Raw genomic sequence first — 24,140 nt, forward strand, 5'->3', positions numbered from 1 at the left:
GGGGGATAAACTAGGAGAGTATGGTGTCCTGGGAACCATCAGAGAAAAGTGTTTCAACTGAGTCTAATGCTGCTCATGGGTAAAATAAGATGAAACTGAGAATTGACCCTGGCATTTGGCACAGTGAATGTTGCAGGTTGTTAGTAAAGACTTCACAGGTAGAGGAAGTCGTTTTAGGGATGAAAATATTTACAGAAGGGTGTGTAGCTTCCTGGTGCTGATGTCCATCTAGACTGCAGACATTTTCTGTAAAAAAAAAGCCAGAGGCCTTCAGGGCCAGGAAGTATGGTCTTTTTCAATTGTGTTTTTCTCAAAAACTTGCTCCAAGATTCAGATTGTGAAGACAGCCCAAACTCCAGGCCCCTACCTACTGTTACTCTTCCCAGAACTGCCTTATGGCTTCAGAGAGCATATCTGTTTGCAAAACGAATGGAGGATTAAGGCTGGGGAGGAGTAGATCACATTTCAAAGATGGTATAGGTATCTATGCATTTGGCATTTTAAAAAGATTCAATGGATTTTAGTGCTGGAAGAGACTTAAATATCCTCAGATCTCTTAATTAAAATGAAATTAATTGCATTTGTTATCTGTTTTAATTATAAAAAGTTTATACAAAATTTAGAATATATAAAGAATAAATAAAATAAAAATTGGTGTAAGCTTACTACTCATAACTCTGTCATATGACTTTTTCATCTTTGTCTTGTTCCCTCTCTCTGGATTTTACTGTTTTTTATCATTTATTTTCTACAAATTTGGGGCCATATTATGCATACCAATTGTAATCCTCAATTTTACTTTACAATTTGTTGTGACAATTGAATGGCTTTTACCATACGATCTTTTTAATGCTGCATGTAATAGTCCATCATTTGAACATATACCATATGTCTATTTAACCATTTCCTATTGGGAAACATTTGGGAAACTTGCACTTATTTTCCAAAAACATTTGTAAATTATTTTCTAAATATATGATTACATTATAACTTCTGTGGATTAATCTCATTTTATATCTTTGACAATTTCTTTAGGATCAATTCCTAAAAGTGGAATTTCCAAATTTCAGCAGTGTATGATTGATAGAAATACTGAAGTCCTGGGGTGGGAAGGAATGTGCTCCAGTTGCACAACTGGTTGGTGGCTGAGTGTGCCCAGTTCCCTTGCCTTTTTGAAAGAACCCCACTCCTGTTCTTGCTACCATGCTTCCTAGAGCATTTCAGCCCCCCGTTAGTGATGTCCTATATGACTCCTTGGACCTTGATGACATTTAACCTTTTCCTGAAAACTCCTATCTCCCACTTATCCCAAACTAGTCCCCCAGTGTATCTCTGGGCATGAACTCTGAACAATTAGAGATGTCCTCCTATTTCATGAGAGAAGATGTGCTTCTTGGACACATGACCTCTTTAGGGGTACAAATGTTTCCCCATTAGTCAAGAACTGCTACCCATTAAATATTCCTTCATGTATCTGATGGCTTCCCGGAGTTTTCCTGACTTCTTTTTAGCTTTACCATCCACATATTTTCTCTCTAAAATCTTACTTCACTGTAGTACAGACATACTTCAAAGATACTGCAAGTTTTGTTCCAGGCTGCTACAAAAGAAGTAACATGATTAAAAGAGTAGTATGAATTTTTTGGTTTCTCAGTGCATATAAAAGTTATGTTAAAGTGTACAATAGCATTATGTCTAAAATTAAACAGTGTACCTCAATTAAAAATACTTTGTAGCAAAAAAATGCTAACAGTCATCTGAACCTTCAATGAGTGGTACTCTTTTTGCTGGTGGAGAGTCTTGCCTTGATGTTTATGCTACTGACATATCAGGTGTTGGTTGCTAAGGTTGGAGTGTCTGTGGTAATTTCCTGAAATAAGACAACAGTGATGTTTGCCACATTGAATAACTCTTCCTTTTATGACAGATTTCTCTGTAGCACGTGGTGCTGTTTGATAACATTTTACTAATGTAAAACTTCTTTCAAAATTGGAGTCAGTCTTCCTCAAGCACTGCTGCTGTTTCATCAAGCAAGTTTACGTGATATTCGAAATCCTTTGCTGTCATTTCAACAATGTTCACGGTATCTTCCCTGGAAGTAGATTCCATCTCAAGAAACCACTTTCTTTGCTCATCCGTAAGAAGCAACTCCATACCTGTTCAAGTTTTATCAGGAGATTGCAGCCATTCATTCACATCTTCAGGTTCCACTCCTAATTCTAGTTCTCCTGCTGTTTCCATCACTTCTGCAATCACTTTCTCTGCTGAAGTCTTGAGCTCCTCCAAGTCATTCATGAGGGTTTGAGTCAACGTCTTCCAAACTCCTGTTAATGTTGGTTTTTTTTTTTTTTTTTTTTTTGAGACGGAGTTTCGCTCTTGTTACCCAGGCTGGAGTGCAATGGCGCGATCTCGGCTCACTGCAACCTCCGCTTCCTGGGTTCAGGCAATTCTCCTGCCTCAGCCTCCCAAGTAGCTGGGATTACAGGCATGCGCCACCATGCCCAGCTAATTTTTTGTATCTTTAGTAGAGACGGGGTTTCACCATTTTGAGCAGGATGGTCTCGATCTCTTGACCTCGTGATCCACCCGCCTCGGCCTCCCAAAGTGCTGGGATTACAGGCTTGAGCCACCGCGCCTGGACAATGTTGGTATTTTGACCTCCTCCCATGAATTATGAATGTTGTTAATGGCATCTAGAATGGCCAATTTTTTCCAAAAGGCTTTCAGTTTACTTTTCCCACATCCATCAGAAAAATCATCATGTATGATAGCTATAGCCTTACTAAATGTATTTCTTAAATAAGACTTGAAAGTCAAAATTACTTTGTCTGTTTTGTGTTGCTATAAAGGAATACCAGAGACAGGACAATTGATAAAGAAAGAAAGTTTATTTGGCTCACAATTCTGATGGCTTGAAAGCTCTAGACTGGACATCTGGTGAGGGCCTCAGGCTGCTTCCACTCTTGGAAGAAGGTGAAGGGGAGCCAGAGTGTGCAGAGATCACATGACAAGAGAGGGAGCAAGGTATAGAGGGGCTGATGCTAGACTCTTTTAATCAACCAGTTCTAATGGAAACTAATAGATTAAGAACTCACTCACCCCCAAAGAAGGTCATTGATCTATTATGCATGAGGGATCTGCCTTCATGACCAAACGTCTCCAATTTGACCCCACCTCCAACACTGGGGATGGAATTTCAGTGTGAGGCTTGGAGGAGACAAACATCCAAACCGTAGCACTCCTTGATCCATAGCCTGCAGGATGGATGTGGTGTTAGCAGGCATGAAAACAACATGTATGTTCTTTTGTATATCTTCATCAGGGCTCTTGGGTGACCAGGTACATTGTCAATGGACAGTAATATTTTGAATGGAATATTTTTTTTCTGAGAAGCAGACATCAACAGTGGGCCTAAAATATTTAGTAAACCATACTGTAAACAGTATGTTTACTTACTGTGTGTTGTGGTCATCCAGCCTTTTTCTTCCATTTATAAAGCACAGGCAGAGGAGATTTAATGTAATTCTTAAAGGCCCTAGGATTTTCAGAATTGTCCATTAACAATGGCTTCAACTTATAAGTCACCACCTTCATTATCCCTTAACAAGAGAGTCATCCTGTCCTTTTGAAGCTTTGAAGCCAGGCATTTCACCTCTCTAGCTATGAAAGTTCTAGATGGCATCTTCTTCCAAAAGAAGGCTATTTCATCTACATTTTGTTGTTCATGTAACCACCTTCATCAATGATCATAGCATGTGCTTCTGGATACCTCGCTGCAGCTTCTCCATCAGCACTTGCTGCTTCACCTTGCACTTTTACATTACGGAGATGGCTTCTTTTCTTAAACCTCACGAACCAACCTCTGCTGGCTTCTAACTTTTTTTCTGCAGTTTCCTCACCTCTCTCAGCCACTGAAGAGAGTTAAGGTCTTGCTCTGGTCAAAGCCTTAGGCTTTGGCTTAAGGGAATATTGTAGCTGGTTTGATCTGCTATCCAGACCACTCAGACTTTCTCTGTATCAGCAATAAGTTTGTTTCTCTTTCCTATCATTTGTGTGTTCACTGGAGTAGTATGTTTACTTTTTTTAAATAGTTTTTCTTTGCATTCACAACTTGGCTGTTTTATGCAAGAAGCTTAGTTTTTGGCCTGTCTTAGCTTTCGACATGCCTTCCTTGCTAAGCTTAATCGTTTCTAGGTTTTGACTTCAAGTGAGAAATGTGTGGCTCTTCCTTTCACTTGAAAACTTAGAGGTCATTATAGCATCATTAATTGGCCTAATTTGGTATGTTGTGTCTCAGGGAATAGGGAGGCCCATGGAGAATGATGGAGACAAGAAAACAGATGGTAGCGGAGCAGTCAGAACATACACAATGTTTATTAAATTTGCCATCTTATCTGCGTGCAGTTCATGGCATCCCAAAACAATTGCAATAGTGACATCAAAGATCACTGATCACAGATCTATATAACAGCTATCACATCTGTAATCCTAGCACTTTGGGAGGCCGAGGCGGGTGGATCATGAGGTCAGGAGATCGAGACCATCCTAGCCAACATGGTGAAACCCCATATCTACTAAAAATACAAAAAATTAGCTGGGCGTGGTGGCAGGCGCCTGTAATCCCAGCTACTCAGGAAGCTGAGGCAGGAGAATTGCTTGAACCTGGGAGGCAAAGGTTGCAGTGAGCCGAGATCATGCCACTGTACTCCAGCCTGATGACAGAGTGAGACTTCATCTCAAAAAAAAAAAAAAAAGTGAAAAAGAAAAAGTTTTATATGTGGTAAGAATTACCAAAATATATCACAGAGACAAAGTGAGCACATGCTGTTGTAAAAGTGGAGCCAATAGATTTACTTGACACAGTCACCACAAAGTGGTTTTGATTTGCATTTCTCTAATGACTAGTGATCATGAGCATTTTTTCATATGTTTGTTGGCCTCACAAATGTCTTTTGAAAAGTGTCTGAAAAATATGGAACGCTTCACAAATTTGCATGTCATCTTTGCATAGGGGCCATGCTAGTCTTCTCTGGGGATACTGTCATTTTATTAATGCATCCTGGAGTTGGCCTAGTTTCAATTTGAGGAGTTTCATGTGCTGCAACTTCTTTTCACTAGGAAGTGATAGTTTTGACGTTCCTCATAAATTATAATTTCTAGGACTCTGAACTGCCTGCTTCTACTTACCTCATTTTTAATTAGCTTTGTGTGTGTGTTGTCCTTATTGGTTACTGCTTTTACCTCCTCGGGTCTTTTTTTCAAGGCCATTTTCACTTAACTTTAGCTATTAAGCCCAAGTGGAGGTGCTAAGGTGATTTAAAAAATGGAAAGATCCTAATTTAAATTGCATGATCAAAAAACTATAGTGTATATTTGAGAAGGAAAATACAATGTAAATGGGGGCTTTTCAGGCACCATGTTAAGCACTTAGTATACATTATTGCATTATGAGGTAAGAACTACTGTTATTCTCAATTTAGATGTGGGAAAGTATGGCTAGTCCCATACAACTAGGAGGGCCAGAGGTGTATTGCAGACCTAAACATACGACAGAAATGAAGCTCACATATATTTATGCCAATGATAACCGATGTTGGATGGAATTATATAATCTATTATGTACTGCATATTTCTCTTCTTTAACAGAACATACCAAATAGGAAAACTTTTAATAGGTCAAGATGATGACATTGACATTTTGAACATTAATTTTTATGGCCCTTTAAGTATGAATAAGTAGTACATGGCCCTATAAATGTGAATCTTAATTATATTTATATTGACAGTGCCAAGTATGTTATAGGCAACTATGATTCAAATCAGTGCACACACACATATTAAATGAGTACATGAATGAATCAATGAAGTTATAAAACAGCAATGACCTTAAGGTCTATTAAAGTTTTTAGAACTATTTGCCACTATACTAAATCTTTTATAAACTGTTTTGCTTTATGAGTCTGTGTGTCTGGTCTTCATAACTTTTTTCCTTTCTTCCTGTCAGTGTAAATAGAATATCTATAGACATGAAATGTGTCTGAAGTTCTTTGCAAATGGAAGACTAAAAGGAAGTTGCCCCAGGCAGTTCAGATCATTGTGTCCAAGAGAGCAACAAATTCATGTTTGACCCAGGTCATGACTGTATTCAAGGGATTTGACCCTAGGTATGGGGTCCAGCTGTAGGAGCAGCTGGGAAGTACATTCTTGGTCTCTGTCCAAGTCATTGGTCAGGGAAGTGTGCCTTAGTGAGCACCATGGAGACGGGAAACTGAATTCAGACCTTATGTGACAGGGGCAGACTAAAACCAGTGTAGGCATAGGATCCAGCAATCCCGCAGCTAGGTATACACCCAAAAGAAAGGAAATCTGTATATAGAAGAGATATCTGCCCTCCCATGTTTATTGCAGCACTATTCACAATAGCTAAGATTTGGAAGCAACCTAACTGTCCATCGATAGATGAATGGATAAAGAAAATGTGGTACATATACACAATGGTCTGCTGTTCAGCCATAAGCCTAATAAAATCCTGTCATTCACAATAACATGGATAGAACTGGAGGTCATTATATTAAGTGAAATAAATCAGACACAGAAAGACGAACTTTACATGTTCTCACTTATCTGTGAGAGCTAAAAATTAAAATAGTTGAACTGAGAGAGAGTGAAGGATGGTTACTAGAACGTGGGAAGGGTAGTGGGGCTGGGGTGGAGTGGAAGAGGGGATGGATAGTGAGTACAAAAAATAATGAGAAAGAATGACTAAGACCTGGTATTTGACAGCACAACAGGGTACTGTCAAACCCATTGCATTGGTTTGCAATAGGTTGACTATAGACAGTAATAATTTAATTGAACATTTAAAAGTAACTAAAAGAGTATAATTTGATTGTTTGTAACACAAAAGATAAAATATCTCAAGTACCCCAAAAATATAGATACCTACTGTGTACCTGCAAAAATTAAAAATAAAAATAAAGTCAGCATAGGGAACCAGTCTCCTACTAATTTAGTCAACAATTTAAGCCAGGTTGTAGTCTTAAGGGTGGAAACAAAATGAGGTCCAGGGCCTTGGTAGCCAGACAGAAGTTCACAACTGTGTTATATACTCTGGAATGGATTTAGCTAAGGAAGTTTATCCAGATTTTCCCATAGGTGATGTTAAATTCCTTCCAGGACACTTGACCCCAGGCATGGGAGTGATGGTGGGTTTTCAGGTGCTCTCCCACTAAAGCAAAAATGTCCATAATATATTCTAGGAATTAGGTGAGACACAGCCTCAGGAGACAAGACTGTCCTGCCTTCACCAGGGCAGGTAAGAGCTGGATAAGTGTGAACAGAAAGGGACAAATTATTGATGAGAGTTCTGTGAGTAGAAACTCCTTTCTCTTCTTTAGAACTTCTGCCTCCAAGTTGTTAATGCTACTCTCAAAACACACAGCTCTGAGCTGAAGATAATACTGCAGATAGAGTGCCATGAAGGCATTGGTTTGCAGTGATCTATAAAGGACTAATATGCCAGGCTCTGTGCTAAGCGCTTGACTTTCACCACCTTGTTTACTACTACGACAACACTTTTTAAATTGCCCTATTAAAATTTAGAGCATTCTATCATTCTAAAATGTTTCCTGTGATTCAGGATATATTTACTTACTTTTTGGTTGATTTATTGAGCGAAGAAATGAAAATCACGTTATGGGTAGTACATTTCCTTTTTTGTATCTCGTTTGAAGTGAGATGTTGACAAATTGGGTGGGTATGTCCAAAATGGGAAAGGATGCAGAGACTATGTCATATAAGGAACATGTGTCAAAGGAGGCAGTAAAAATGAATATGACTGGGGCTAGTAGTTCCAAGAAAAGATTGCAAACTTGCTCCTGGCTAATTAGAAGGTTTAGCTAAAATATTTTCAGGGTGATCACGAGAACCTGGTAAAGACAACCTAGCATTGGGCGAAGGAGTTAGGGCCATTTGGGGAAGTCCTGGAGCCTAAGCTAGCTGGTGATGAACAGGGAAGATGTGAAGGAAAAAGGAGAGAATCTTCCCTCTTGCCTTATCGACTTCATCCTGCATTAGTTCATTTCAGCTCTTCCTGTTCCCCCATCCCCAACAGTTTTTCTGTTCTTTTATCTATTTCTGAATTGATTGTCTAAAAGCTCTAAGGCTGCTTTTTCAGCTCCTGGTCATCTGGATCACTATTGTTTTCAGAATTCTTGGGGATAATGGGATGGAGGCATGGGAGGAGAATGTCTAGGTTAAAAAGATACAGAGCTGGGCCGGGCGCGGTGGCTCAAGCCTGTAATCCCAGCACTTTGGGAGGCCGAGGCGGGTGGATCACGAGGTCAACAGATCGAGACCATCTTGGTCAACATGGTGAAACCCCGTCTCTACTAAAAATACAAAAAATTAGCTGGGCCCGGTGGTGCGTGCCTGTAATCCCAGCTGCTCGGGAGGCTGAGGCAGGAGAATTGCCTGAACCCAGGAGGCGGAGATTGCGGTGAGCCGAGATCACGCCATTGCACTCCAGCCTGGGTAGCAAGAGCGAAACTCCGTCTCAAAAAAAAAAAAAAGATACAGAGCTGGAAGTAGAAGCCATGGTTGAATTTTACTTAGCCACATACAGGTTGGGCAAGTTGCCTTGTTCTTTAGCCTCAGCTTTTGCACACCTGTAAAATGGGAGTGGGGTGTGTGTGTGTGTGTGTGTGTGTGTTTCCTTTGTGTCCTAGGGAGTTTCTCTGAGGATCAAAAAAGAGTGGACATAAATGAATTTTGTAAACTGTTTTTGAGACTATGTAAATGTAGTTTTATGAGTATAATTGTTACCATTGTAGCTGTTCTGTTTGCTGAATTTGGAAGCTCCCTAATTCACAATGATTTGTATAGTGGGGTCATCACTCCATACAGCTCTAAATGGAGACTTTGTCCATGATTTCCAAAAGGTCACTCACCCCAGAGTCACATGAGACTAGAAAGCAAATCTTTTTTGTTAATTGCTTTTAAGTACTTTCAGCTTCAAATGGATGTCTCTAAGGGTCCTTGGCTGGCACATCAAGGGGGCATTTCAAAGGAACGTGGCAAAATCTGTACTAAACTTCAGAGCAAACATGCACTCTTTTCTTTGCTACTCCCTTTCTAAAAAGAAAAACAAATTCTACTGGTCTGGGTTTGTGTGAGCATGTGCGTATCAGCTTGTTCTAATTCTCTTTTTCCAACCCCTTCTTTGCTTGTCCCATTTTCAAAATAGGATAACACCCAGCTTTTTATATTATCTTCTATTTTAGGACTTTCTTAGGATTCCTAAAAATTTTGGCTAAGTAGCATTAGGCCTTCTCTGTTTTACAGGTAGGCATTAAAAAAAAACCAAATATCCACTCACATTCTTCCTGGAATTTTGATAGTAGGAAAAATATTTGAATTTATTTTTAGGGCAAGTCACATGGCAGAAAGAACAACAAATATTTATGGTTGCCTGGGAAACTCAGCTTCTAGATACTACTGATTATGGGAAAGAGGAACAGATTTGGGGATGAGGCAAAATTGGTGACCAAGAACTAGAATAGCAGGCGGCCTGGGAAGGGGTAGGGGTGAAAGCAGGTAGAAAATCTATGCAAAAATGTAGGTTCCTAGTCATTTTTTTTCCTTTTGTCTGTTTCTGATTACTATATCCTACTTCCTATGGGAGGAATGTAATAAGATGCTTTGTATAATCAGGTGCTTTGCTTGTTCTTTCTGTTTGTTCGTTTTTGAAAGGAAGTCTTGCTCTGTCGCCCAGGCTGGAGTGCAATGGCGTGATCTTGGCTCACTGCAACCTTCACCTCCGGGTTCAAGCTATACTTCTGCCTCAACCTCCTGAGTAGCTGGGACTACAGGTGCACGCCACCACGCATAGCTAATTTTTTTTTCTTTTTTTTGTATTTTTAGTAGAGATGTGTTTCACCATATTGGCCAGGCTGGTCTTAAACTCCTGACCTCATGATCCGCCTGCCTCGGCCTCCCCCAAGTGCTGAGATTACAAGCATGAGCCACCACGCCGGCCCTGTTTTTTTTTTTTAATTGTAGAAAAGATTAGGGTAGCAATTTGACTCTTTGCCAAATTATCCATAAGAGAGGGTAGGCATTAAAAATCCAGGGACACTGAAATCAGGAAATCCAGCTTCTTGTATTTCTGGATCTTTCTTGGAATGTTAGATGTCATGTATGACATCTAATGATGTGGCACAAGCTGTTCACAAATACAAGTTCCTCAGAGTATATAGATGTTACGGGGCCACTAAAAATGTCTTATGTGGCTTGCTGCCAGCATTTTCAGCACTGACTCTCACTAGCTGCAACTCTCTGTTTGCCCTAGGCAAGCTCAGAGACAGGGAGACTCCTATGAGCTCTGTTGTCTTGTGTAGAGAATGGGTCTAACTGTAGAGTGTGAAGGTCTGGGGACAAAAACTCTGGCTGTGTTTCCTAGTCACCCCAAGACCTTGGTGGACCCTGGAAGAAGCAGTTCCAGAGACCAACAGCTATATGGCTTTCTTCACTGCCTACTGCCTTTGTCTTGCTGTTGTCTCAGGAAACATCTGATGTACATCCAGTGTATGCAGGGCCATTTGGAAAACACCCATAGGCCTCAGTACTCTTTTCCCTGGGGCTGGAAGACAATGAAAGGAAGAGAGAGAGCTACCCATTGGAGGAGGAAGAAAAGCTGGAGGCTAGGGTAGTGGCAGGGTATGAGCATTCAGGTCTACAAGGCTCCAAAGCTCTCATTACTTCATCCCATCAGACCAGGACAATCATGGGGTTTGGCGGGAGTGGTATTGCAGGGAGTTCAGGCCTAAAGGAGTTTATGTGTGAGGCTCAAAGTAACAAGGATTGGGCTTTGTTACCTGAGGTGATGAGAGTTGGAAGGCACACATGGAGAAATCAGGAAACACAGGCAACAGGTTCTGTAGCTGCCTATCAGAGACTAACGAAATGGAAATCCCTTTCAGGAGGGCAGGGCAGCAGCCCAGATGACCAGACAACTACTGTGGAAACTCCCTCCTCACTTTTTCATTCTCAAGACTCAGCTCTTCTCTGACTCTGTTACTTTGTCTGCATCTCCTGTTGCAGTGTCTGGGCAATTCCCCTCAATTGTTACAACTTGCATTCAAGAGCATCTCTTGTTCCAGGCCAACTCCATTGATCTCTGAAAAAATGGGAGGTAGAACAGTGTTCAAGCATTCAGATAAGCCTACCTTCGTAGTTCTGCTTCTGACTAGCTGTTCCTCCATAGGCAGGTAACTTCTCTGAATGTCAGTTTTCCCACTTGTAAAATGCAGTTGGTATTAGTACTTAATTTAAAGCTTTGTTATGAGGATTAAATGCAAGTCTAGCCTATAGTTGACTTTGGCTTACGCAGCAGTTGTTAGAACAATCTATTGTGGCCAACATCATAAGGTCTCAGGATACAAGGCTGGCCACAAAACCAACCTAGCAACTTATGAAACAGAAACCACCTGTGATAACTTTTCTCAGAAGGTGGTTATTTAACCTGGCCTCATTTGGCTGAAGGTAGATTAGGGGAATAAAAGAGAAGAGTTAAATGAGTATCTTGAGTGTCAATGTCTCCTAATAATGGAAAGCTTTAGAATACCCAGAGTCAGACAAGCTTGTGTTCAAATTCCAGCTCTGTGCTCACCACTTGTGTGACCATGGTTATCCAACTTTCATGCCCCAGTTTTCTCACATGCAAAATAGGCTAATGATATCTATGGTGTGATAATTTCATGGAAAATGAGTATAAAGTACTTAGCACAGTGCATGCTACCCAGTAAGCATGTAACAAATGGGGACATCAGGCATGGTGGCTCACACTTGTAATCCCAGCACTTTGGGAGGCCGAGGTGGGTGGATCACAAGGCCAGTTCAAGAGCAGCCTGGTCAATATGATGAAACCCTGTCTCTACTAAAAATACAAAAAAATAATTAGCCAGGCCTGGTGGCAGGCACCTCTAGTCCCAGCTACTCAGGAGGCTGAGGCAGGAGAATCGCTGGAACCCGAGAGGCAGAGGTTGCAGTGAGTCAAGATTGCACCACTGCACTCCAGCCTGGGTGACATTGTGAGACTGTGTCTAAGGGGAAAAGGATGGTTGTGAAGATGGCAGGCGTTTTTCTTGGCCTAACATCCAGTAATGCTGCTCTTGTTATCTAAGGAGGCAGGAAGGAGACAGAGTGGGTACTTGGTAAAAACTGGATGTAGTTGAAAGAGATGTGTTTATGTGAGGGCCTCATTTCTGAGCCTGTCTTCTACCTCCTGACCCCTTATGTCCTCCCACCCTGCTACCCAGTGCTTGCGTGCTGCCTAAAGCCCTTTGCTGCAAACTTCCTAGGGTTGGTTTGCCCCTCCCCTTCCCATAATGACTCTAAATTTCTGTTTATTCTCTTCACCTTTGCCACAGCAATTACTACGCAGCTCCCTTTGACCTTTAAGGCCATTAACTCCACCAAATTGGAAATTAGTGGAGCAATAAGCGATGGAGGACGGAGGGTACTTTGAGCACAGGGACTTCCATATTGCCCTGAAAAGGACCCTGAAAGACAAGCTTGAAGGAGGGGCAGGATCAGTAGAGAAGGGAGAAGGTATGCATATCCCGAGCTTCCATACTGTACGACCCTCCTTTGCCTGAGAAAAGTGAACCCTAGTTTTATAATCTGAGACTAATGTTGTTCCCCAAGGAGGAGGGCAACTCAGGACTGGTTCCAACCAAACCAAGTGCAGTCCTAGATTCTGGCTCCCTGTGCCCACAGTCAGCAGAAAAAGCACCAAATCCAGTAAGAAAATGTTTCAGCAAGTGGAAACTTTTTTTCAGCAAATTGGAAACCACCATATCCAACCTAGACTTTTCTGCCATGGGAAAAAGATGACCCCTGGAAATCTGGAAAACTTAAAATTTTCAACACCATTTACAGATATAAAAAGTCTCTGGTTACTTGAGTGTTGCACATTTACATATTTGATTTTGTATATTGATTGCAAATGGAGTTGTGGCCCTGTGAACCATCATAATCATCATTATAGTCATTGAATTTATGGTTCATATGGCAGTTTCTTATACGTTATTAAATTTAATTTAATCCTCTTAACCCTATCAAGTAGGTATTACCATTAATCCTCATTTTGCAGCTGAGGAAACCAGGTGGAAAGGTGATTTACTCAAGATCCCAGAGCTAGTACCTTGAGGTTTTTTCTTTTTTTTTGTTTTCAATTTAGGTAATGAGCTACCAATATTAGAATGACACATAGAAAGGTGTTGGGCTATGGTCTTTGCATCTTCCAATAAAACATAATAAGATACATTAATTTTCAGGAAAACAGCTGAGGGAGAAAAAAGAAAAAAGGGGGAATATGATTTTTATCTTTTTTTTTTTTTTTTAATAGAGACAGGGTTTCACTGTGTTGGCCAGGATGGTCTCAATCTCTTGACCTGGTGATCTGCCCACCTCGGCCTCCCAAAGTGCTGGGATTACAAGTGTGAGCCACTGTGCCTGGCCTGGGAATATGATTTATTGATACAACTTTTAGGGAAATTTGATCAGTGTAGTATTCCAAGCTTTATTTTGATAATTTTCAAGCCAGAGTTTAAGCTGTTAAAATAGACATCTTCTTTTACTCTGTGTAAACATGAAGCTCCATATATTACAAGAGGGCTTGGAAGGATGGGCCTACTAATTAGTACAGAGCAACAAAGTCTATTTTTAATCTAAAGATATAGATGTTTTAGAAAGGAGAAGGGCTGTTAAAAATAGTATTTGGCTCTATGAAAATATGGAAGTATGAGATTGGCAGCTCTGTAGAGGGCTTTAGATGAGAGAATACAAAGGAGAGAACTTGAGAAGTACATTGTTGTATGAATATAATATAAACCACTCCAGTTAAGTACAGGCTCTGTATGAAATGTTTCTATTACAAATTACAAAGCTGGGACAGAAGCAGTGTAGACTGTTGATGGAGTATCTCGAGGGGAGTTTGCATATTGGATATGTAAATTATTATTGTTAGTTTAAAGATATTCTTTCATCTTTGGGAAGTTGCTTAACCTATATCATTTGCATTTTTTTATTTGTAAAATGGGACTAAAACAGTACAGTTCTTATCATATATAATCTTTGAGAGTATTAAATGAAAAAAATTATGTGAAGTGGCTGCTACAGTGCCTGTCACAAAGAATGTTGCAGTGGATATGGCAACACTTTCCTCTACCAACCCCACCCCCAAATTCCTTTCAGTTATGAAAATTCTGAAACAGTGTAACTGTACCTATATTTTTATTGGATATCTACTTTTCCAAAAGTAGAATATGTGAAGAATTACTGATTTTTCCTTTGCAAGTTAGAGGAATATAGTAGTGCCTGTCTTCCTTGGTTTAATTTTAATTCAAAAGAAAGACATGATTGACAAGGTAGGAGAAATGACTGACTAGTTCATTTAGGCATTAATAATCCTAAAAGAGGGAACTGTAAGGCAACCAAACACATAGCCTCAGTTTTTTAAGAAGGCAGATTTAAAAACAAATACGTATATAAAATTTAAAAATAAAACCAGAAAAAATAATTCTCATGATCAAATTTACTCAAAATAATATGGCTTTAAAAGATGAGTCTAACGCCGGGCGTGGTGGCTCAAGCCTATAATCCCTGCACTTTGGGAGGCCGAGGCGGGTGGATCACGAGGTCAAGAGATCGAGACCATCCTGGTCAACATGGTGAAACCCCGTCTCTACTAAAAATACAAAAAATTAGCTGGGCATGGTGGTGCGTGCCTGTAATCCCAGCTACTCGGGAGGCTGAGGCAGAGAATTGCCTGAACCCAGGAGGCGGAGGTTGCTGTGAGCCGAGATCGTGCCATTGCACTCCAGCCTGGGTAACAAGAGCGAAACTCCGTCTCAAAAAAAAAAAAAAAAGAGCTAGTTGGGGTGCAGTGGCTCATGACTGTAATCCCAGTACTTTGGGAGGCTGAGGTGGGTCGATCATTTGAGATCAGGAGTTCAAGACTAGCCTGGCCAACATAGTAAAATCCCATCTCTGCTAAAAATACAAAAATTAGCCAGGCATGGCAGTGGACACCTATAATCCCAGCTACTTGGGAGGCTGAGGTAGGAAAATCGCTTGAATATGGGAGGTGGAAGTTGCAGTGACCCAAGATTGCACCACTGCACTCCAGCCTGGGTGACAGAGTAACTCTGTCAAAAAAAAAAAGTCTAAAAAGAAATAACCAAATGAGAAATCTGATTATATAATGATAAATAATCATAATGGTAAGAAAAATGACAAACCAGTTGGCTGGGCGCAGTGGCTCAAACCTGTAATCCCAGCACTTTGGGAGGCTGAGGCGGGTGGATCACGAGGTCAAGAGATCGAGATCAATTGCCCAGAGTACTGGGTTGAGGATTGGGAAACCCTATCCAGGCTTAGTTAAAAACAGTGCTATAGGGCTGGACACAGTGGGTCATGCCTGTAATATCAGCACTTTGGGAGGCAGGGGCGGGAGGGTCGTTTGAGTCCAGGAGTTTGAGACCAGCCTGGGTAAAATGGCAAAACTCCATCTCTATTTATGAACAAAAGGGGTGGGGGCAAAGAACTTGAATAGATGTTGCTCTTAAAAAAAATATACGAGTAGCCAATAAGTATGTGAGAAAATTGTCTGGGCCAAGCATGGTGGTTCACTCCTGTTAATCCTAACACTTTGGGAGGCTGAGGTGGGCAGATCGTTTGAGCTCATGAGTTTGAGACCAGGTTAGGCAACATGGCGGAACCCCATCTTTACGAAAAATCAAAACATTAGCCAGGCGTCGTGGTATGTGCCTATAGTCCCAGCTACTTGGCAGGCTGAGCTAGGAGGATCACCTGAGCCTGGGGAGGTTGAGGCTGCAGTGAGCCGTGATTGTATCACTGCACTCCTGCCTGGGCAACAGAATGAGACCCTGTCTCAAAAAAAATAAAATCATCTATATCATTAATGATTAAGGAAATGCAAATCAAACTCAATAAAATATCACTTCACACCTGCTAGGATGGCTAGGGGTTTCAACATGGTGAAACCCCTTCTCTACTAAAAATACAAAATATTAGCTGGGCATGGTGGTGCGTGCCTGTAATCCCAGCTTCTCGGGAGGCTGAGGCAGGAGAATTGCCTGAACCCAGGAGGCGGAGGTTGCGGTGAGCTGAGATGGCGCCATTGCACTCCAGCCTGGGTAACAAGAGCGAAACTCCGTCTCAAAAAAAAAAAAAAAAAAAGAAAAGAAAAATGACAAACAGTTAAAACACTTATTTGATCAGAGAAACTTTATGAGGAGCCCAGAAAGTATGGGTGAGTTTGATTTTCTTATGTATTATTTCTCTATTTTCTAAAAATATCTATGGTGACCATGGCATTTATAAAATAAACAGCTTTCCCCCAAGGAAGGATTTGTACAAAAGAGAAAGGGGATGGCAAGTAATTGAGAAGAATGTTTAGAAGCTAGGAGAATTCTTTTAAAAGTAGCATCACTTGGACTAAATATCTATTGGCGATGAGGCATGGAGGAAAAAATGCTAAAGATAACAAAAGTTATTTGGATTACAGTTCAGTGCAAGTACATGAACAGGAAAGGAGATGACCAGTGATAATGGATGATGCAAAGGAATTGGAACTTCTGAACTTGTATTTTGCTTCCATCTAAAAAAATGGAGCTCAATCAGTATAAAGTAAAACATACATAATTAAGAAGTCATTGAAAAGGGTGAGAATTTATTGACAGCTCTTTTCTAAACGAGTTTAAAGAATTTTAGAGAGATATGCTCTTTAAATTCTTGAAATTGGTAATCTAAATAGTAAAAGATGAAAGAGGATAGATCCGGGAAACTCCATATGAGTTGATACTTGGCAAAGTCTTAAAATAAATATGAAAGATTTGTTAGCACATAAAAAAGAAAGCTCTATTCACTTGAAACTGGCAGGCATTTACTGGATCAACTTATATCAAATTACTTCAATTTGTAAAATATTTACAAGGGCTCTAGGGTTAAGAAATTTTGGCAGTCTCCCAAATTCATATAAATAGTGTACAGTTCACCCTTGCACAACATAGGTTTGAATTATATGGGTCCACTCTGCAACAACTGGAAAAACTCAAAGATGAACCACATAGGCTAGAAATATTGAAAAAAATTAGGTAAAAGTCATGTCATGTATGCATAAAATATATGTAGTTATTAATCTATTCTATCATTACTACCATGACATATGCACAAATCTATTATAAAAAGTTAAAATTTATCAATGTGTATACCTTAAAGACCATACATGGCACCACTTACAGTTGGGAGAAATTTAAACAAATATAAAGATGCAGTATTGAGTCATAACTGCACCAAATTAACTGCAGTTCATACTATACTACTGTGATAATTTTGTAGCCACCTCTTCTTGCTATTACACTGAGCTCAGGTGTTCCAAGTATCTGCTTAGAATGCCATACACTGCAGTAAAAAGTGATCTCTAATAGTTCTCGAGTAGTTTGAGTATTTTTCATTGTGTTTAGTACAACACTGTAAACTTCGAATGATACCATGGGACCCATACCAAGTACCACTAGCGATGTTGGAACTGCTCTCAAGAAGCAGAGAAAATACATGACTCATGACATTTCAAGAAAAAGTTGAATTGCTTGATATGAACTGTAGGTTGAGGTCTGCAGCAGTGGTTGCCCACCACTTCAGACAGATGATTCATCTAGTAGATGGGAGTCTTGCAAACTTATGATATCGATAAATATAATACAGGACTATAAATGTATTTTCTCTTCTTTATGATTTTCTTAATAACATTTTCTTTTATGTGTCTGTATTGTAAGAATAGAACATATAATACATGTAAAATGGAAAATATGTATAAATTGACTGTGTACGTTATTGGTCAACAGGCTACTAGTTAAGTTTTTGGGGAGTCAAAAGTTACATGCAGATTTTCAACTGTGTGGAGGTCTGTACCCTTAACTTCCATGTTGTTCAAGGGTTAACTGAAGTTTATTCATCAAGAGGTTTAAAATGTTTTTTTAGTTGTAGAAATTTTCAAACAAATACAAGATGAAGAGAAAAATATAATAAACCACTATATACCCATTACCCATCATCACAAACTATCAAGATTCTAAGATTTTTTTGTTTCATCTATCACTTTCCTTTTTTGTTGTTATTGGAATATTTTAAGCAAATCCTAGATATCATTTTACTTGTAAGTACTTCAGTATAAAAAAATGGATAGCAGAGTCTGTCATGATATGCTTAAAGGTGAGCTGGAGAAATAGAGATTGGATAAGAATGAACTAAAAGGATTGGTACTAACATAAACCATGGCCAAATGTTGATAAATAGTTTGAAATCTACCTTGACGAAAGGTGGTAGGAAAATATACCACAAAATTCTGTCCTTGTCCTTGTCTTATATGGCATGATTTATCAATGATATGACCAAAAATTTAGAAGGTATGCTTAGCAGATTTGCCAACAATACATAGCTTTTAGTGAGACATCTATTACATGAGATGATCAAGTATCATCAGGCTGGAAAAATGAGCTGAAACCATAGGTTGACATTTAATTGATACACACAGGGTAAGATTCCTGACTTGGAGGTAGTTCATGTGAAGATCTGTAGATTTAACTAGACCATAGTCCTCAGTATGAGTATCTATAATGATGAGTCATGTCAAACAGTGTTAATTAATGTTTAGTTTCCAGGTGAAGGGCTATAATAACTTCACTGTATCTGCTATTCAGTTCAGAGCAGTATATTTTGAGAGGAACATTACAAACTGAAGGGCATCTCATGGAGGGTAATTAGGATGACATAAAATTTGAAAATCATGATATGTAAAGAATGATAAATGGAACTGGAGCTATTTAGCCTGGAGAATAGGAGGACTTGAGGGGTCTATATACTGGCAACCTTTGAGAACTTGAAAACAATTTTTTTAACGAAGTAAACAAATTTTAACTTGCTTTGTAAGGTTCAAGCTGGGATCAGAGAGTATAAGTTAGAATGAAACAGAACTTGAGTGGAGACAGATTGCTAACACAGATATTTGGCAATGGCCTGGAATATATGGATATGCACTTCTGTCCCATCAGTGGAGAATTGTACTGCAGAGGTTAAATTTCCATCTTTTAAACAAGATTGCCACTTGGAAGGAGTTGGACTAAGTCAGAGGTTCACAGGGAGAGCCTTGGCTATACATTAGAATTACCTGGCAGGGGGTGAAGGTGTTAAAAGTGAACAGTGCCTGGGCCCCATGCCAGAGATTCTGATGCAATTGCTCTAGGCAGGACTGCAGAAAGTACCCACGGAATTCTGGAGTGAGTGAACTCTAAGGATCCTTTCAACTTTGAGATTTTTTTTTGATCTGATAAAGAGAAACTGTGTTCACGGGGGGTGTTTTAGAAATCAGAATGGCAGAAAACCTGAAGATGACAGTGAAGTCAGGCACAAAACTGAGCTCAGGGGAGAAAAGAGAATTGCTTAGGAGAGACTAAAAGTGCCAGAGCTTACCAGGAGACAGCACAGCTTAGAGGAGAGGGTGCCTTGCATAGTTAAAAAAACAAAAGGGTAGGAGTGAGGCTGAGTGTGATGGTATGAGGAGAAGAGAATGTGGCTGAAGACGATGGGAGTGTCCATCTGATGGGGTTTGCCTGGGACTGAGACGTTTCTTGGGATGCAGCAGTTTCAGTGTTAAAACCAGGACAATCTCAGGCAAACTGGAATGGTTGGTCACCTGAGTGCCCTGCAGGGCCCTGTAAAAAGACAAAATTACGACAAATTTAGTTTAAATATCTCAATAGACTTTATTGCAATTTTAGAATTGGGCAACACGTCAAAGGGTTCCAATGAGCTGAGGAGAGGCGGCAGGCTTTCTAGATGGAGAAAGAGCTGAAGAAATTAGAAACGAAGAACGAAAAATAGATCGGTCATTTCAAAGTTATTTTCCTTGTGGCAATAGGGAGATAGAACAATATAAAGATAACTGGTTAACATCAGGTTACTCTGTTGTAAGTATTAAAACAGAGGGAACTTCATGATTGTCAACTGAACATTGAAACTAGCCTGTTGGGAAATTAGGCTGTTGCCTCTCTCCTGATTTTATGGAAGGACAGATAACCAACTCAAGGTTTAGAGAAGCAGAACCTTAGATAAATGACTCCCTTTTGATTTTTAGTCTGGTCTGTTGGGGCCTAGTGCAGGATTTGAGTCCAAAACAGTGTCCTCCTATACTTTTTAATACCCATAAATGAAGGCAACTTGGGAAACCTTTTGTTATTCTAGTCACTTTTCCTGCAGAGTAAAGATGTGCTCAGCATTCGTCTGAATTCACGGCTTTGGTGTGTGTAACTGCAAAGACTGAAATGTCGCATTCACTCCGGCTGTGTATTCCAATCATAGTACATTGCTCGCATGCCCAGCATTTTGCCAGGGTGCTGGTCTTGGGCTTACTATGCCTTCTTTGGGGTGCCTGGGCATTTCCTATGTCATCCCTTCCTCCCAACTCCAGCTGAAACCTCCTAATGTGATTTTGAAGCTTGTTTCTTTGAATAGCTTCTTAGCAATTTCCTCACTGCTATTTTAGTTCCCCTCACACCATTGTGTTAAACAATCCCAAAAGCAATTTCATTAAATGGCTGACTTCAGGGATGGTGAACTACAGCTACTTCTAAAAAGCAGTCTAGTAGTGAGAGGAAATTGCCTAATAGGGAATACACGGGAGGCATGGTGCCCCTACATACCTTCATAATCTCTTTCTTATGAAAAGAGAAGTAAGGATGGGATATGCTGAGTTGTTTATAAAAAATAACAAAGGGAAAAATCCCCCTAAAATTATGGGGAAAAGCCTCCTGGGTGTGCTTTAATTATAGAGGATAAATTGGGTAATCTTCACCCACTGTATTCCTAAAAGGCCTCACAGTTGCTCCTCTCTCTCTCTCTCTCCTTCTCTCATCTGCCTTTAATCGGGGTTAGCTCTGTGTGTTATGAATTAAAGCAGTGGTTCTCAAAGTGTAGTCCTTGGCCCTGCAGTAGAGCACCTAGCAACTTGTTAGAAATGCAGATCCCCTGGCCTCACCTCAGACTTATTGAATCAGAAACTCTGAGGATGGGGTCCAGCAGTTGTAACAAGCCTTCCAGGTGATTCTGATGCAGGTTTATGGTTAAGAATTGGATTGGAGAAACTATGTCTTTAGAAGGTTCTTTAAAGGAGAAGTTGTCCAGGGCCTGCCCTCTGATACGGGGCTGAACAGGAAAGCAGCAAGCTGAAGAAACTTCAGAAGTAACCGCCGAGGCATGGTGGGTGGTGGTTTGACATTTAGGTGGTAAGATAGGTAATGTGACAGGAGAGAAAAATGGATAGAGAACTGTGAAATCAAATAGGATAAGAATGATGTCACAGTGGTCAATTCACTTAATTCATATTGTTACAAAATTAGAAAGTCACTAATGACTATAATTTCTGATCTATACTTGTACAAAAGGGCCCTGTATGATATGAATTGGATTTTAAAGTACACTGTATTTTGTCTCATTTTGGAGATATTGCTTTTAGTAAAAACATGTCTAGAAGGTTCTGGTCAATCCTTAATTGAAGCTCTATTTTGACAGGAAAATGGAAACTTATTGAATTTTAAAAAGATGATTTGACTACTACAGTTTTATTTATTTTTTTAGAGTTCTGTGGCAAAGAATCGCAGAGGCCAAAAAAATGTGAAAAAAAAGATCATATGGCTTAATGATCTTTGTAATTATAACCCTATCAACCATAACAAAAACAAGTCGTAACTACAGTTGCCATTATTGAGTGCCTATTCCATGCAGACACTTCTGAGTGTTCAGCATGAGGGATAAAGTCATGGGTAAGCAGCAGACATGGCCCTTGCCCTCCTACTCAGTGATTCCCAACCTTGGCTGCACATTAGATGCACCAGGGAGCTGTTAAAAAATGTGAGTGCCCAGGGCCCATCTCCAGTGATTCTGATTTAATTGCTTTGAGATGGGACCCCAGAGTTGGCATTTTTACAAAGGTCTCCAGTGAACTTAATGTATACATCCAGAATTGAGGATTGTTCTGGTGAAAGACTTACACATGTAGACAATTCATTATAATAGCCTTAAGTGCTATGAAAAAAAAAGCTCAGAGTGCTGTGAAGGGCACTGGCTAGCATGGGATTCAGGGTAGGATTTTCTGAGGCATCCTTAAGGAAATGACTTGCAGCTGGGATCTGAAGGATGAATAGAAAATAGCTAAGCAGGTTAGTCCTCCTTCCCAACACGGCGCAGCTGATTAACATCACGGAGCTGAATCTGCCGCAGCTAGAAATGCTCAAAAACGCGCTGGACCAGGAAGTAGAGTTCTTGTCCACGTCCATTGCCCAGCTCAAAGTGGTACAGACCAAGTATGTGGAAGCCAAGGACTGTCTGAACGTGCTGAACAAGAGCAACGAGGGGAAAGAACTACTTGTCCCACTGACAAGTTCTATGTATGTCCCTGGGAAGCTGCATGATGTGGAGCATGTGCTCATCGATGTGGGAACTGGGTACTATGTAGAGAAGACAGCTGAGGATGCCAAGGACTTCTTCAAGAGGAAGACAGATTTTCTAACCAAGCAGATGGAGAAAATCCAACCAGTTCTCCAGGAGAAGCACGCCATGAAACAGGCTGTCATGGAAATGATGAGCCAGAAGATTCAGCAGCTCACAGCCCTGGGGGCAGCTCAGGTTACTGCTAAGGCCTGAGAGTTTTTGCAGAAATTGGGCAGAGGGACACCCTTTGGGCGTGGCTTCCTGGTGCTGGAAAGGGAAGGGTCTTGTGTTTAATGCCAATAAATGTGCCAGCTGGGCAAAAAAAAAAACAACAAAAAAACAAAAAGAAAATAGCTAAGCAAACAGGGTGGGGAGAGAATGTTCTAGGCAGAGTACATAAATCGTGATAGGGCTCTGGGCAGGGACAGCATAGTGAAGTGAGGGCTGAAAGGGGGCAAACAGTGAAGGAAAGATGGTGATTAGAGAAGCTGGAGACTCAGGAAGGGGCCAGAACATGCAGGATATATGGGCTATATAAAGGATTGTATTTTTTCTTGTAAGAGTAATGGGAAGCTATGCAGTATTCTAAATAACTAGTGGATGATGTGCTCATATAGACACTTTGAAAAGATTACTCTGGCTGTAGTTGGAAAGCAGATTGGTGATAGGTAAGAGTGGATGCAGGGGGAGCAGTTAGGAGTCTTCTGGGGGAGGGCATGATGACTGGACTAAGAAGACACTAGAGTGATGGAGAGGGGTACATGGCATCAGAATCTTTGGGAGGTTCCAAGACTTGGTACAAGGCCTCAGGGACATTTGCTGAATTAGTGAGTTGCTTGGTTGTAAAGAGTGAGGGTGGGGAAGGAATACAGGATGATGCCACTGTTCTTGGTATCAGTAACTGAATGAGTAGTGATTTGTTCACTGAGCTATGAATGTTGAGCTATGGAAAGCTGGAGGAGAAACAGTTTTGCAGAGGAAAGGAGGAAGCATGAATTCTGTTTGGGCACAATAGGTTTAAGGTGCCTGTGAGATATCCAAGCTAAAAGGTAAAAGAGGCAGCTGAAAGTTCAATAATACATATGTCTGGACCAAATATAGTGTATTTTCCACATATGAACAATAACTAAGACCACGGGGTCCAGTGAGATCACGCTAATCATTATTTTCACACAGAGCTCACTATATCTTCATGTCAACTTACCAAAATAAGTTATATCATTTTTTTTTAGACGGAGTCTCCCTCTGTCACCCAGGCTGGAGTGCAGTGGTGCAATCTCAGCTCACTGCAACCTCCGTCTCCCAGGTTCAAGCGATTGTCCTCCCTCAGTAGCTGGGATTATAGGCGCCCACCACCACATCTGGCTAATTTTTTGTATTTTTAGTAGAGACGGGGTTTCACCATGTTAGGCAGGATGGTTTCGATCTCTTGACCCTGTGATCCTCCCACCTTGGCCTCCCAAAGTGCTGGGATTACAGGCGTGAGCCACTGAGCCTGGCCAATAAGTTAATGTCTTTAAAATTTTAGTCTAGGATATGAAAATTTAGAAAGGTTAAATAACTTGCCCAGG

The 24,140-nt window shown here is 40.4% G+C and overlaps 1 protein-coding gene, 1 non-coding gene and 1 pseudogene across 9 annotated transcripts in view; 2 read left to right on the plus strand and 1 right to left on the minus strand.

Annotated features, from left to right (window-relative positions):
• Positions 1-24,140, plus strand: part of ENTPD1 (ectonucleoside triphosphate diphosphohydrolase 1) — a 171,115-nt gene that overhangs the window by 72,161 nt on the left and 74,814 nt on the right. The window lies entirely within an intron of this gene.
• LOC118146534 (U6 spliceosomal RNA) lies at positions 4,967-5,069 on the minus strand. The gene has a single exon (XR_004732394.1). It is a non-coding gene; the product is annotated as a U6 spliceosomal RNA (small nuclear RNA).
• On the plus strand, positions 16,092-22,920 carry LOC108587793 (prefoldin subunit 5 pseudogene; annotated as a pseudogene). The gene has a single exon (XR_013525027.1). The product of XR_013525027.1 is annotated as a prefoldin subunit 5 pseudogene (transcript).

Source organism: Callithrix jacchus, chromosome 12 (genome assembly GCF_049354715.1).
Source record: "Callithrix jacchus isolate 240 chromosome 12, calJac240_pri, whole genome shotgun sequence".
In the NCBI taxonomy this organism is placed as follows: domain Eukaryota; kingdom Metazoa; phylum Chordata; class Mammalia; order Primates; family Cebidae; genus Callithrix; species Callithrix jacchus.